General features: G+C 47.2%; 1 protein-coding gene across 8 annotated transcripts in view; it reads left to right on the top strand.

The window, feature by feature from the left end:
* Nucleotides 1–15,574, top strand: part of CADM1 (cell adhesion molecule 1) — a 572,409-nt gene that overhangs the window by 384,812 nt on the left and 172,023 nt on the right. The window lies entirely within an intron of this gene.

Raw genomic sequence — 15,574 nt, 5'->3', positions numbered from 1 at the left:
TACACAATGAATCGTAGTCACACCAGACTCGGTCACTCACGTCAATGTAAGTTCAGCCGTGCCATTATGAGGCAAAGTACTGCACAACTCAGGTTGCACACCCAACTCCGAGAGTTGCTGTAGGAAAGTACCATCTTGCCTGGCATGTTACCCCCATATTTCACTGTATGTATGTTTTAGTCCTTGTGTCACTGGGACCCTGCCAGGCAGGGCCCCAGTGCTCATAGTATGTGGCCTGTATGTGTTCCCTGTGTGGTGACTAACTGTCTCACTGAGGCTCTGCTAACCAGAACCTCAGTGGTTATGCTCTCTCTGCTTTCCAAATTTGTCTCTGCAGGCTAGTGACTAAATTCACCAATTCACATTGGCATACTGGTACACCCATATAATTCCCTTGTATTTGGTACTGAGGCACCCAGGGTATTGGGGTTCCAGGAGATCCCTATGGGCTGCAGCATTTCTTTTGCCACCCATAGGGAGCTCTGACAATTCTTACACAGGCCTCCCACTGCAGCCTGCGTGAAATAACGTCCACGTTATTTCACAGCCATTTACCACTGCACATAAGTAACTTATAAGTCACCTATATGTCTAACCTTCACTTAGTGAAGATTGGGTGCAAAGTTACTTAGTGTGTGGGCACCCTGGCACTAGCCAAGGTGCCCCCACTTCGTTCAGGGCAAATTCCCCAGACTTTGTGAGTACGGGGACACCATTACACACATGCACTATACATAGGTCACAACCTATGTATAGCGTCACAATGGTAACTCCGAACATGGCCATGTAACATGTGTAAGATCATGGAATTGACACCCCCAATACCATTCTGGTATTGGGGGGACAATTCCATGATCCCACGGGTCTCTAGCACAGAACCCGGGTACTGCCAAACTGCCTTTCCGGGGTCTCCACTGCAGCTGCTGCCAACCCCTCAGACAGGTTTCTCCCCTCCTGGGGTCCAGGCAGCCCTGGCCCAGGAAGGCACAACAAAGGATTTCCTCTGAGAGAGGGTGTCACATCCTCTCCCTTTGGAAATAGGTGTGAATGGCTGGGGAGGAGTAGCCTCCCCCAGCCTCTGGAAATGCTTTGATGGGCACAGATGGTGCATATCTCAGCATAAGCCAGTGTACACCGGTTCAGGGATCCCCCAGCCCTGCTCTGGCGTGAAACTGGACAAAGGAAAGGGGAGTGACCACTCCCCTGACCAGTACCTCCCAGGGGAGGTGCCCAGAGCTCCTCCAGTGTGTCCCAGACCTCTGCCATCTTGGAAACAGGTGTGTTGGGGGCACACTGGACTGCTCTGAGTGGCCAGTGCCTGCATGTGACGTCAGAGGCTTCTTCTGATAGGCTCTTACCTCTCTTGGTAGCTAATCCTCCTATCTTGGTAGCCAAACCTCCTTTTCTGGCTATTTAGTGTCTCTGCTTTGGGGAATTCTTCAGGATAACAAATGCAAGAGCTCACCAGAGTTCCTCTGCATCTCCCTCTTCACCTTCTACCAAGGATCGAACGCTGACTGCTCCAGGACGCCTGCAAAACTGCAACAAAGTAGCAAGACGACTACCAGCAACATTGTAGCGCCTAATCCTGCCTGCTTTCTCGACTGTTTCCAGGTGGTGCATGCTCTGGGGGTAGCCTGCCTTCACCCTGCACCAGAAGCTCCGAAGAAATCTCCTGTGGGTCGACGGAATCTTCCCCCTGCTAACGTTGACACCAAAAGACTGCATCACTGGTCCGCTGGGTCCCCTCTCATCCTGACGAGCATGGTCCCTGGAACACAGCAACTCTGTCCAAGTGACTCCCACAGTCCAGTGACTCTTCAGTCCAAGTTTGGTGGAGGTAAGTTCTTGCCTCCCCACGCTAGACTGCAAAGCTGTGTACCACGTGATTTGCAGCTGCTCCGGCTCCTGTGCACTCTTCCAGGATCTCCTTCGTGCACAGCCAAGCCTGGGTCCCCTGCACTCCGTCCAGTAGTGCACAACCTTCTGAGTTGTCCTCCGATGTCGTGGGACCCCCTTTTGTAACTTCGCGTGGACTCCACTTCACTCTTCTTCTAAGTGCCTGTTGGGGTACTTCTGCGGGTGCTGCCTGCTTCTGTGAGGGCTCTCTCAGTTGCTGAGCGCCCCCTCTGTCTCCTCTTCCAAAAGGCGACATCCCGGTCCTTCCTGGTCCTCAGCAGCACCCAAAAACCTCTACTGTGACCTTTGCAGCTAGCAAGGCTTGTTTGCAGTATTTCTGTGTGGGAACACCCCTGCAAGCTTCATCGCGACGTGGGACATCTGTCTTCCAAAGGAGAAGTTCCTAGTCCTCTTCTTTCTTGCAGAACTCCAAGCTTCTTCCATCCGGAGGCAGCTTCCTTGCACCTTCATCCGAGGTTTCCTGGGCTCCTGCCCCCCCGGACACTGTCTCGACTATTGGACTTTGTCCCCTTGCGTTGCAGGTCCTCAGGTCCGGAAATCCGTTGTCAGTGCACTGCTGGTGTTTGTTGTTCTTGCAGAATCCAACTATCACGACTATTGTGCTCTTTTGGGGTAGTAGGTGCACATTACTCCTACTTTTCAGGGTCTTGGGGTGGGGTATCTTGGACACCCTCACTGTTTTCTTACAGTCCCAGCGACGCTCTTCAAGCTCACATAGGTCTGGGGTCCAATCGTGATTTGCATTCCACTTTTGGAGTATATGGTTTGTGTTGCCCCTATACCTATGCTTGTCTATTGCAACCTATTGTAATTCTACACTGTTTGCATTACTTTTCTTACTCACCTAATTTTGGTTTGTGTACATATAACTTGTGTATAGTACTTTCCTTCTTACTGAGGGTACTCACTGAGATACTTGTGGCATATTGTCATAAAAATAAAGTACCTTTATTTTTAGTAACTCTGTGTATTGTGTTTTCTCATGATATTGTGCATATGATATAAGTGGTATAGTAGGAGCTTTGCATGTCTCCTAGTTCAGCCTAAGCTGCTTTGCCATAGCTACCTTCTATCAACCTAAGCTGCTAGAAACACCTCTTCTCTACTAATAAGGGATAACTGGACCTGGCACAAGGTGTAAGTACCTTTGGTACCCATTACAAGCCAGGCCAGCCTCCTACAGTTGCTACCAATGAGCATGGTAGCTCACAAAATAAGCATGCAGCCGAGGCTCACACGAGAGAAATGCGACACACTTGACAATAGCAGGCCCCATGCCAAGTGATCCTGTTCACAACAACAGGACGTTTCAGCATGCAGTGGTCCCCACAATGAATGCACCGCTCGTCTGAAGTGCAGCCAGTCTGTGGCAAGCTCTGCACCAAGCAATTCCTGTCTCCTGACACAATACTGCAGCTGCTGCAAGGTAAAGTTCAGCATACAATGTAGACGCAACAGAGGGTACCCCTCACCCGATGTAACCGATCATCGATGTAAGTCCCTCTCAGGAGGTCTTCTGGTGTCCCTGAGACCTCCTCAGAGAACAGGGGGCAAGCTTACCTGCCCTTGGGGAGTTACCGTTCGGGCTGCTACACAGCAGCAGGCAATCATTTTCAGGCCAGTCTCTAAACAGGAAGGGGAGTGTGGATTCCCTCTTCGGACAGTTATCCTCCTGGGCACAACAGATTCCTCCGGAAGTGTGCCCATGTTATCCAGCAGCACTAGTCCCGCTTCGCCATAAAGGTTACTCTCCCTTGCAGAGGTTGAGTACCCCGGATTATACTAAATGGTTCCTTTTGAAGTTGGGGGTGTTGCAAAGGGTTCTCCTTTGAACCACAGATGTCTCCTCTAAATGTTCTCCCTGTCCACCTGAGGCTCTGGAATGCAGATCTTTTTCTTTAGTGCGGCCATGCTCTGGCACCGAGGCGGAGTATCAAAAACCTACCCCCTCCCCCACCCCAATCTATCTATCCAGGCCCCAAATGGCAGGGATCTGTCATTCGTGATGCCCAGGTTTTATAGCGGTCACCTGGGGAATGCACAGATGTGCTCTACCCCCATGACCCATAGAATGAAGCCTAATTATGTAACGTCAGAACCTAGAAATGCCCACTTACCAGAAGTGGCATTTCTAGGACTTTGATGACAAAACCACCTTTACTGTCAGAAGGTGTTTGCCAGCCTGACTCCAACAATAATAAATATCATGAGACTGCTCCCCTGAAATCCACTATTAAAGCCAGACTTAAGACTCATTCTCCCATTTGACCTTAACGATAGAGCAGAGCTGATAGGTAGCACAATTATGCATGGGTATTCGGCACACCCTGGGCACATATGTCCTGACGCACACCCATGCCCGCCGGGGCATGTGGGCACTTTTGTTAAGGCCACTGCAAAGGTGCATGTGTGCCAATACCAGTCTCCTCTGTCAGACTCAATTCCTATGTTAGGGTACCTGTGCGCAAATGTGCACATTTCGGCAAGTGATGCCAGCTCCCCTACCTACATACGAAAACCATCAAGATGCAAGTCGCACACCAAGGTGATAGATACTAGTTGCCACTCACACTTGGCAAACACCCGTGAGCAAGTAGGCACCCACTGGCAAGTTGTGCTAGTCTCATTTAATCGTATGATGCTCTGTTGCAAGTAGGCACCTCAAAGCCAGCTATGTCAAATGCCCCATATATATATATATATATATATATATATATATATATATATATATATATATATGAACTTGCACATGGGGGTGGAGAGCCCCCCTGGGCCTGGCTCACTATATGATCTAGCACCGCTTGACAAGGGTGCCCCTATTGGCAAGCTGTGCCAGGCGCAACATACATGAAATCCCCCATTGTATAAGTAAATTAAATCCCCCATCGTATTAGTGTGCATCTGCTGGCCTGGTATGCCAGGTTCAGTACCTTTTGAAGGCTCTATGGCCTCAGTGCACACCCTAGGCCCTGCCATGGCTGGACCCACACATGTTGGTCAGCGCCACCCTCCCTTCAGGGGAGGACATGCACGTGCACTTTCCCATACCCATACAGGGGGACAGTGCCCATGGCCACTAATAGGACCAGTCCACCTTTATGGATGTGGCCAACCCCACTTTAGGTAGGGGACATCCACATGGGGGTACGCCGCTGCCTGGGTCATGGTACACCTTTGTGTACCCATCTTGCCCTCCGCCTACCCCCAGCCCCGCCTGTGTGACCCTCCGAAGAAGGTGTAAGGCTGTTCAGAGTTGGGCCCCATATCCGGACTGCCACCCACAGCTCAAACACACTATCACCCCTTCCATAGGCCTAGGACATGGCTAGCAAAGGTCTTCTGGGGGTGGCATTCCCAGTGCATGTCCCCCTTGTAGTCAGTGCCGTACCAGCTCCAAGTATGTGCTATACCTGTTTCACAGGGCCCTCCTGGGTACAGCACCTCATCCATATCCCTACCTGCCCCTTCTTTTTGATAGGTAGGACGGGTGCGCCCACTTTCCTACCTCCACGCATTACGGAAGTGCCCAGAGTTCAAGGTGACGCACAGTCAGCAAAGACTGGGAAGATAAAAAGCAAAAGGTTTCCGGAAAATTCCCTCCACAGAGCCATGGCTAACAACCACTTTTTATTTAGTATTTCTTTTGTAAATATAAGAACAGCACACATCAACCTTAGTTCAACATTTTTACTTTATATTACTACCATATTATGTTTACACTTTTATTGTCCATTGTATATGTTTGCAAAAAAGAAAGAAAAAAAGCATGCTTACCGAAGCTAGATCTATTCACTTTGCCAGTGTTTGTTTTGTGATGCACGCTCGTGTCTATCCACCGCTTCGCCACGTTGCCACTGTAGTTACCCTCTCATCTTCCCTGTACTCTACAGTAGTTTGCCACAGTTCTCAGGCTCGGCCTAGTTGACAAGAGATTGGTTTGTACTATTCTGTACTTCCTTTGGCAGTCTCCATCAGCCGTGTAATAAGTCTTTGCGATGGAGGTGATATGGGGCACTGACCTACTGGCTGCTGCCTTGCAGGAGACCTGCATATTGATATCTTGAGAGGAGATGTGCAGAGCACAAGCACTTAGGAATGCACAGTAAACTCATGGTGGGCCAATGCGGCTGCCAGTGAGTGACTAGCAGACTTAGGCTATTAGCCAGTGACGTCAGTGTGTAAGTGAACTGCAGGCTTGGAGTATCTCCCTGAGGCAAAAGTAATCATTTGTGGGCCAGTGCCCAAATTAACACCCATGGACATCAGGTGGTAGCATGTATGTGTTTAGCTAGGATAACATGCAGCACTAGCTAGAGTTATAGTTTACTAACGGATAATTCCAACCCTGCGGCTAATGATGCCTGAACCATCAAACTCCCACTGGGCACTGCCTACTGGTCCAGGGAAATAAATCAGCAGTGCTGGAATTACCCGTGGTGGATGGCAGCGTGATTCCCATGAATCAGTTGGTATTTGTGTTGAAAAGACATCTTCCTGGTAGCTTGCTGTGTGTTTGGGTCCCCGACCTGACCTGAAGAAATATGTTTTGGAGCTGAAGCACAACTTAGTGGTTTGAAAAATCTTGCAGAGAAAGGAGAATGGGCTGGTCATAAAAATGAAGATGAAGGCTGTAATAGGAATGTAAGGCTCTACTGCTTTGTGGATGTAAACAAGGCTATCCACGTCCAGTCTCCTCTCCTTTGAGAGGGTTATGTTAGAATATTCATTCATATTGAGTGTGTGTGTATTAGGGTGTAGTGAATCTACTGCGGGGTTTAAGCACAGCATAGAAAAAAGAAGACACAAAATGGCATGAACACATAAACAGCAAACATTCTGCATCAGACGCAAGTAAATACTCCAGCAAAATTAGACCTGCGGGAAAATGCTCGCACCCTAAACTTTTCAGCAAATGTCGAACGTGTCTGTTTCGAGTAGATAAAATGTGCTGCCACTGACTCCTTTAATATTTAACATTGAGGTGGTGGCGGCGTAGGGGGAAAGGTGGTGTTACTGTAGAGCCGCTGACCCCAGGACATGGAGAGAAGAGCAATACCTTATCTGTGATGCGTTGCAGGTACTTTTAGAAAGGCGGGATCAGGCCTTACCCTACCCCATCAAGGAAAGCCCGGTCAGTATCGACCACAACTCAATGCCTCTCCTGATGCTCAACTTGAGCCTTCTCACTTGGAAAGCGCAGGTAGTGGGTGCCTGAGGCCAGGTATGCTTGACTTACCGGCTTCTCTTTTCCATCTCTGATTGACAGTTGCTAAGGAATCTGGCTCTGTATCACGTATAAATTAGCCTGCTCATGACTTGATTGAAACTCTTCTCCCTGGCCAGAGTTTGCAGATATTAACTTGGACAATGTTTTACTCTTAGAGGCCTAGACACGTCCATTGTGTTGCAGTTCTTGGAAAGCTGCTTAGAAGGATATTATGGTGCTAATGCAGCTCCATCAACTGGACAGTTAAAGGACATCTCTCAATACGATTCATGCTCCTGTCGGCTGAACAACCTCCCTCTCATGCTCCTCCATTGTTTAGAAGGTGTATCAATGCTCTCACTGAGGTTTGGCCAGGTGTTTGCTTCCCATGATGAGTCTTACACTGGAGGTTTGCGACTACTTTGACTTTTGGTAGGAAGGTATCAGGTCATATTGATGTTTAGTAAGCGGATATGGGTTTCCACTGATGTCTTTCAGTAGGTGAGACACTGCCTCGAAGATGTGGCTAGCAGAGAGCATGCTCGCTCTGATGTGTTGGTACAAGTGCACATTTGCTCTTGTTGATGGGCAGGGCGTATGCTTGTTTGAAGGTATTTGGTGAAGAAAGTGCTGCAGCCTTGCCAGATGCAGGTATGTGCTTGCACTGCTCATAGACAGGAGGGCATGACGTTACACTGAAGGAGCATCTCTGTTCCGGAAGGCGCATAGGAGGCTGGCCCAGGTCTGGGAGGAAGTGTCTGTTCCTCTGCTGTAGAAAGGTCATCTGGCCGCAGTGCCGCTGGCGTCTTTGAAACGAGTTCCTCCTTCAAGACGACTTACAATGAGGATCTGATTTTTTTTCCTCACTTGTGACCTTTCCATAAGCAGCTCTAGACTGATGAGCAGTTCTGTGCTTCATGTAACACAGTTCCAAAGTGTGTTTTCATATGAAGACTATATTTCAAACCCCTTTGATATCCCTCCTACAATATGATTTCCTCAAACCCTCCAAGGGCAGAGACGGTTGCAGTGATTATATCGCTGCCCACATTTGAAATCTCCCTTAATGAAGCGTTCTGGAAGCTTGCTGCTGAGCAAGGTCTGTTTGTCGAGGTCACACCATTCATCATCTTTCATGTGGAAAGTATTGCCGTAAATGTCTCTGCTTGCCCTTAGGTGCTCTTCCCTCGCATTCCTCTCACCTGTCAAACCATCTTAGGTGACTTGAGCTAAAGAAGCACTGTTGGGTCTGTAAAACAACCATGGGTGTTTAATTAAAGTATCCAAGAATGGATTCAATTGGACAACCCATGAGGGTGAAATAATCCATTTTATTTCTACGTTGGGTAGCACTAATGTTAAAATGACTATGATGAGTGACTTGTAAGAGCTTATAGATTGCATTTCTTCACTCTTGAGTGGGCAACTTGGTGCTGTAGAGATTTTTTTTTTTAAATGGCATCCAATGAAGCTTTGTCACTGAATGGTTACCTTCCGTTGCACTGTTCCTGATGTCCCAGTGTTAGTCAAAGAGTTCAGCACCACAGGTGACTACAGAGCTGTGCAGAGTGCAAAAAAGCCATTAACATTGAAGTCAACGAAAGTGGATTAATACATCAATGCTGAAGGCACCCCCGGGGGACTCGCCCCTGAATCTCTCTATCAAATCACTACTCCGTATGGATGGTATGAGAAAAATAGGCTTAAGCTCATGAAGCTAAATCAAGGTTGTCTCAAAGTTGATAAACTAAGGTTTCTAGTACCTACTATCTTTTCTTTGGCACCAATATCTTGCGGTTGAGGTTAAAGGGTGACTGTATTCTACAGCGACTGTATATTGCTATAATAGTCCTTGTCAAAATATTCCAGTGACCGTAGTCTCATGACAAAACAGCATATTATATCAAAAGGTTTAGATGAGCATTAAGCTTTAAATTATCTAAATCTGAACCCACTTGTAGTGTTACAAACATTCTATCAGATTTGTGCATTTTAAAGACCAAGCTGTCCCCCTTTCTGAATAAGGGATTTCCTAGATTTTTACGTTATGTAGCACAAGCCCGGATTGTTTGAGCAGCACTTTGTGAACGGTATTGGCTTGATGGGCAGGGGACTTTAGGAATAGCCAGAGATTGGACTGGCTCCATCTCCAGTCAGTGAAGTGTAAACCTGCACGGATGGGCCAGATGTTCCTGATGGTCAGGGAACTTAAGGGCAAGATGGTGGTAGGTGTTTGCTGGACTTCTGTCCAGCAGGGTATGGGGGACCCATGTCTGGGTGAAGGATGTGGATCCAGGCCGAAGGCCGCTGGCAGCCTCGCTCAGATCACCTTGACCTAGCCTGGCAGGTGCCTGCCCCGAAGAAATCCTCACAGGGTGAATGTGACCAGGTAACCACAGGCACTGATTAAATTTCAGGATTACATTTCAGTGCGGAGTTTGGATTTGAGAGTTGAGGGATGAGACCACACATGAACTGATAACGTTTCACATGAGAGGTTAGACACAACGTCTAGGACCAGAGCCCAACCTTAAGAAGCCAGGCCTGTGCTGCTTCTCTTAAAGTATATAAACCAATGATATGAAAAGATGTTAATATCCTACCTGCTTATACATGTACACAACATTCACCGAACAGGATTTGTGCATGGTGAAAGAAAGTTGCTCACTTTTAAAACTCTGTACTGATCACAATGTCTTCTGACCACAAGCCCATCCCTCACCTGTCCTATCTCTTTCTACTCCCCACCCTTCCATCCGCTGTCATTGATTATTTCTGATCGCCAACCTGATTTGTATGCAGTAGTTTTATGATCGCTTTTTCTATATGAATGTGGAATGAATTATTGAATTGTGATTTTCACCATAATCTGCGAGAGATCGTAAAACATATTGATGATCTGCATTTTGCTATAGACATTATCAAATATACACTACAGAGATTATTTTTAGCTAGTCTAGAGCTCTGCTACTGTGGCACTGGTCACAGTCACCACAGAGGTCATGCTTTCTCCAGTTCCTGTTGGTTATAATGTGGTCTGAGATGATGGTGGAAATCTGGCAGCCCCGAAAGATAGGAGGGGAGGGTAGCGGAATTCGAAGTTGCATAGCTCTTTGGGAGGAGGAGCAGGAGGAGGAGGAGGTCTGAGCTATGAAGGGAAGGTTGTGTTCATTGGGGCCTGGGTAGATGGCTGTCTCTCTGTATGCTGGAAAAGTGTGTGGGGAGGGTCCCAGGTGTGATGAGGATGAGAGTTGACAGGAAGACAGTCACTAAGCTGCAATAGGGCCACGGTGGGAATGTCCATTGTTCGAGAGAGGTGTCCGAATGAGAACAGGAGCTTGTTGAAAAGAAGCCAGTTATATTCCGTAATTGTGGGAGGATTTTGTGGACTGGTGAACGGTTTGATGAGTAAGAGGGGGAACGTGCTGGTTGTTGGTGTCTAGAGATTTTGTAGCTGGAGGGGGATATAGGAGCCCACTGTGGGGATGAAACAGGGGGGGTGCTGGCAGCTGGAGTGAGAGAGAATAGTTTGTGGAAGGTTGGAGAGAAACAGTGCAGAGATCGTTTGTGAGAGGGATGTTAAATGTCTGGACTTGGCAGTGAGCTAGGGGTTGTGGGGAGTATTACTGACTGTAGGAGAGTCTGGGATGAGACAAGTCGAGATATATATAATATTTATATATTTATTTGTTTCCAGGATTGTCGTTGGCTTGGAACATGATCTTCCCATTGTTGAAAATGGACATAGAAAGTTTGACCGAGAGGCTAAAGGGGGTGCAGCATTAAAATTTGCATCCAAAGGGGATGTTAGAGAGAAGAGGATGGGAGAAAACTGCTTAAAGATCTAATCCATAGGTCAGTGTTGTGTGTGTGTGTGTGAAGAGGAGGTCAGTCTTAAGAGAGCCTTTGCGTTGGCAATGGTATTGGTCTGCAAAGTTGGTTCCTGTGAAGTCTCAGGTTCCTGTGTTTCAAGTTTTTCATTGTGTGTTTGGAAAGATTTGGGGGGGTATTTGATCTTGAAAGCATTTGTGCTGGATTTAGAAAGGGGTATGGGGGTGAAGGGGTGGTGGGAGCTGGTGTCCACGACATATTGGGGCAGATGCCACAAACCAACTTAGTACAAATAGTTCTCTTGGGGCTTGTCAAGGAGAAGTGTGTAAGGATCCAACTTCTAACAGACTGATCCCAATTGGGATTGTGTTTGGGGTTAGTTGAGGAGAGATGTCGGAGTAATGGGTTCTGAAGAGTGTAGTAGTAAGCAGAGACTTGTGTGCCCACGAGTTTTTTTTTTTTATTCCCCGCACTAGGATCACCTCCTTGCGAGGTTATAGAGCTGACCATTTCACAGGAAGATCATGTTCATGCCAGGACACTGCTGTTCAACGAAAACAAATCCAGATAGAATTTACAATCCTAACACAGTGTAAATCAGTTACAGAATGACTGGCTGTCTGTCCTTCCTGTTCAGAGACCCTCTCAGGCTCCTCCTTTTCCATCTTCATGCGATGCCAGAAAGCATTACCGTCTGATACATGGGTCATATTTTGGGTAACAGTAACAAACCAGGGCTCCCTTCTAAGATGGCTGCCTCCTTAGTAATTTCTAGCTGAAGGTTCTCAGCAGAGGGGAGTCCTCTTTCTGAATGGCATCTCTGGGCTCCATATGGCAAGTAATCTTCAAACTCCCAAGTGTTTGGGAGTACTATTCATGTGGGTCCAAGGGGGAAAGAACAGGCAGAAAGAATGCAGCACACTGTCTGGGAGCTTACTCGGGTGACCAGGGGATCACCTTAGCAAAGCCAGGGTCGGAGCAATGTCAGAACCAGGTTTGAGCACATTGTATCCATCATTAAGTGGTAAGGTCTTTAAGAGCAACCTTATTGCTCATGCAGGCAAGTGAAGAGAGGTATCATATGGTCAGTCGGCGGATGATGGTTTTCACTGTGCCAGGACATGTAAATACAGTATCAGTGAAAGGCCACAGAGACAGCAGCGGCTCCTATTATATGTGACAGGATGTATAAACGGGCCGGGGGCTTTTAAATCTGGAGCCATAAGCTCCACCAAATCTTGGGCATGTGAACGTTGGTTTGGCGCAACGCAGCAGAGACTGCAGTGTCCCCTCCAGCTGTGGCGCACAGGGGCAGAAGCAGATTGACGGGCTCCACAGGCCTGCAAAGACGATCCACACCATAAGCAATGCAGGCAAATGGGGGAGCAGCATGGCGAAGACAGGCCACAATAGCTCCAGTCAGAAGAGGAGCATTGTTGGCAGAACTGGCTAGAAGGCCCTCCCGCAAATTAGGAGCTGCCACTGGAGGTCAAGGATCACCACAGACATAGGTGTCCCCGTTCCTCCAGCAATCAGGGCACCATCAGGGTCAGGGGAATGGGTGGCAGGACTCCGTCAATGGCCACCCCAAAATGGTGGGCTCAGGACACTGCAGAAAATTCTCTCCCCTGGCAGGCAGCAGAGAACCACAGAATCTCCATTTAGATTAAGAGCGTTGGGGTCCAAAACAGGTGGAGGGACCTTCAGCAGTAAGGGGACCTTCCCGGATGCTCAAAAACTCACCCTGCCTAGGCAGTGCTCATCACGATGATCACAATAACCAGGCAGGTAAGATACCGGTCTAGGTGGCAGTACAGTCGAAGTGTGCAAAGTTGAGGATGGGGCTTCCAATGGACAGTGTAAAACGGGGACATTCTCTCATTGATCCCAAGCCAGGAGCTTCTTGAAGGCACAACTCTCCAACAGCCATCTTCTTGCACATTGTTGCATCTTGTCTGAAGAGGAGGGACCATGAGCATGTTGATGGACTGGAATGTGACCCAGAATAACTATCAGTGGCTGCAGATAATTAAATCAATTTACACATCACTTTTTCTGTTTTTCGGCAGTGGCTTGGCTCTAGCCACTTGTGTTCAGCTTTGTTCTGTCTTCAATGGGTTCTCAAGCCTTAGTGGCTTAACACAGCTTAAGAGGACGCAGTCCACAAGGACCCTAGTTGTTCACAATGTTTCCTGTTTTTCATAGAAGTACTAGAAGATGCTGATCTGGAACTCTGCCCAGAGGATTTCAAAGGGGACTCTAACTTTGTCTCAGCATAATAACAGTGCACATGTGGAGGAGATTGCTGATGTGTGCTTTGAAAGTGGAGGATGAAAACCCAGGTCACTGCTGCAGGATAAATACTGCTGCAAGGTTATGTCACTATCCTGACTGTGTATCTGTGATCGGTTATCTTGGTCAACCTGGTTACTTCACCCAAGGCAGAGTGGCCAGGAAGGTATGTTCTGGGTTGGATCAGAGATCCTGATATTTTCGGCAGATACACATTCAAGGCAGCTACTTTGACAACAGTCCAAGAGAGGAATGGATCTGGCTTGGTCCAGAGTGGAGAGAATTGAAGGAATCCTCACAAAGGTAGGTCATTACCAGGTCAAATTATATAATGGTCAGCATGTTCTAGTACTCGTACGTTTCTGATGAGTTGAACACAGTATTTCTGCAGGCTGTATCAAAGCTCCTATATAGTGATCATGCTTGGTAAGATGTCTATTTATTCCAGGCCAATCCAGACAATGGCAAACAGTCCAGCAGTGGGCAAACTCTGCACATGGGACTACCACCAACCAAGTACCTGTCTAAGAAGTATGGATACTTCCCTCTGTAAATAACAAATTAAGGTCTAAGTTTAGTGTGAGTGAACTATCAGTTACCTAGAGTTCTGCAGAAAACTTAGACCTGTAACCTGAATGGTGTCACATGTGGAGATTGTGAACAATTTCCAGGAAAAAGCTGAACAAGATTTGAGGGTATAAATTGCAAGTTTGGGCTCATACATTCTGTTGCTGCAGCTATGCATCCATATTCATATACCAGAGAAGTCTTCTCACAGTTCTCCAGTATTCCTAATGTGATTTACAAAGATAGACAGAGCATGTTATTCGTAGAAATGTATTTTCACTCAGAATGATCTAACTTAATATTTTTGGGGAATTTTGATGACTTACAAAGCTTCATATCAAAGGGACGTTCGGTCCTCTAGTATTTCTAGTCAATGTGAGTCTTACATTACTTAATGGGTCAAGTAAAAAGAAATTGTAATGATTAATTATTCTAATTTTCCTAATTACTCCAGAGTGTAGATCTTGATGTGGTTCATTATGGTTTCTATAATATCCAGCTCCGTTTACCCCACACCTTTCTTCAGTTACCAAAGTTTGAGTCGAGCTGAAAGCTTGGAAATTAAAAGACTGCATTTCTTGTGTTGCTGTAGACTTCCTGACCTTACTCCATTAGGCTCAACTAATGCCGATTAACTGGGCCTCAAGGAAAGCAAAGCCTTCATTGTAAGGACAGCTCCTAACTGAGGACAATGGTGCTTTTCTGTGCAATGGAGAATCGAGGTTGATTGCCCCACTCTCCTACATGGATTCTTCTGCCTTACGCATGAGAAACAGTTGACCACATACTGATCCCTGAGTGCGAGTTTACTGGCCACATTGTGTGTTGGAGCAACCACATTCAAAAGCTGCTTATCCTCTGTAGGGGGCATACCTGACGGAGCCTGTTGCTGTCATCTGACTCCATGACTCTAGCTGCTTAATAGCTCATTTTTAAGTGGCACCTCCAGTCAACCCTTACTGTTTCATCCAACTTTATACATGGTTGGATTTGTAGCTTTGACCCCATTATTAATGTGGGATTTATATTAATAGCATGCAAAGTGCTGCTGGCTGCAAAGCCAGGATTAGCTAAAGGTATTGAACATGACCTAGTTCCACCTTGTCACCTGTGGAGGACTCTCCCAGGCTTTGTAATCACTCGGACTATGCCTTCTATCCCGCTGTAGTCCCCCCCCCCCTTCCCATCCTACAAATCTCGCACATGGATCCAAAACTTTATGAATGTGTAAAACATTCTGTGAGAGCTTTCATTTTCAGTCGTCTGCAGACTGTTGCAAAGTCTCCAAGCCCCAGTAGGTGCAAGCGGGGGATGCTAAGAGAAATGTAGCCAAATTGAAGTGACCCAGAATTGTCGGACGTATTCACTCCCTTAGTTGCCCTTGGAAACGGACAGCCTTGTCCAGCATTTCCCGAATGTCTCAGATAGTGTGTTTTCTGCTCTTGATTGCCTTGGGAATTTGGTGTTTCACTTTCTTACCTACAAATGCTTCTTTGTTGTCCCTGATATTGACAAACAAGTACCCCATTAACAGGGTACCACTTCCTACTGTGCCCAGATAGGGAGCTGCTCCCTAATCCAGATAAGATGGATTCATACCCAGTTACGACCTAGAGAAGTGTGGGTCACAAACTCGCCGTATATAAAGAGGCATCCTCCAATGCTCCCTGTGACATCTGGTAGGTCTGGAGAGGGCAGCGTCGGAGGGTTTTAAGGAGCTTTTGCTCAGAGTTGTGCTGTTCACAGCAGAGGAACGGT

The sequence above is a fragment of the Pleurodeles waltl genome, chromosome 3_1 (genome assembly GCF_031143425.1).
Source record: "Pleurodeles waltl isolate 20211129_DDA chromosome 3_1, aPleWal1.hap1.20221129, whole genome shotgun sequence".
NCBI lineage: Eukaryota > Metazoa > Chordata > Amphibia > Caudata > Salamandridae > Pleurodeles > Pleurodeles waltl.
Note: the sequence above shows the minus strand (reverse complement) of the source record. Positions and strands in the feature narration are given on the sequence as shown.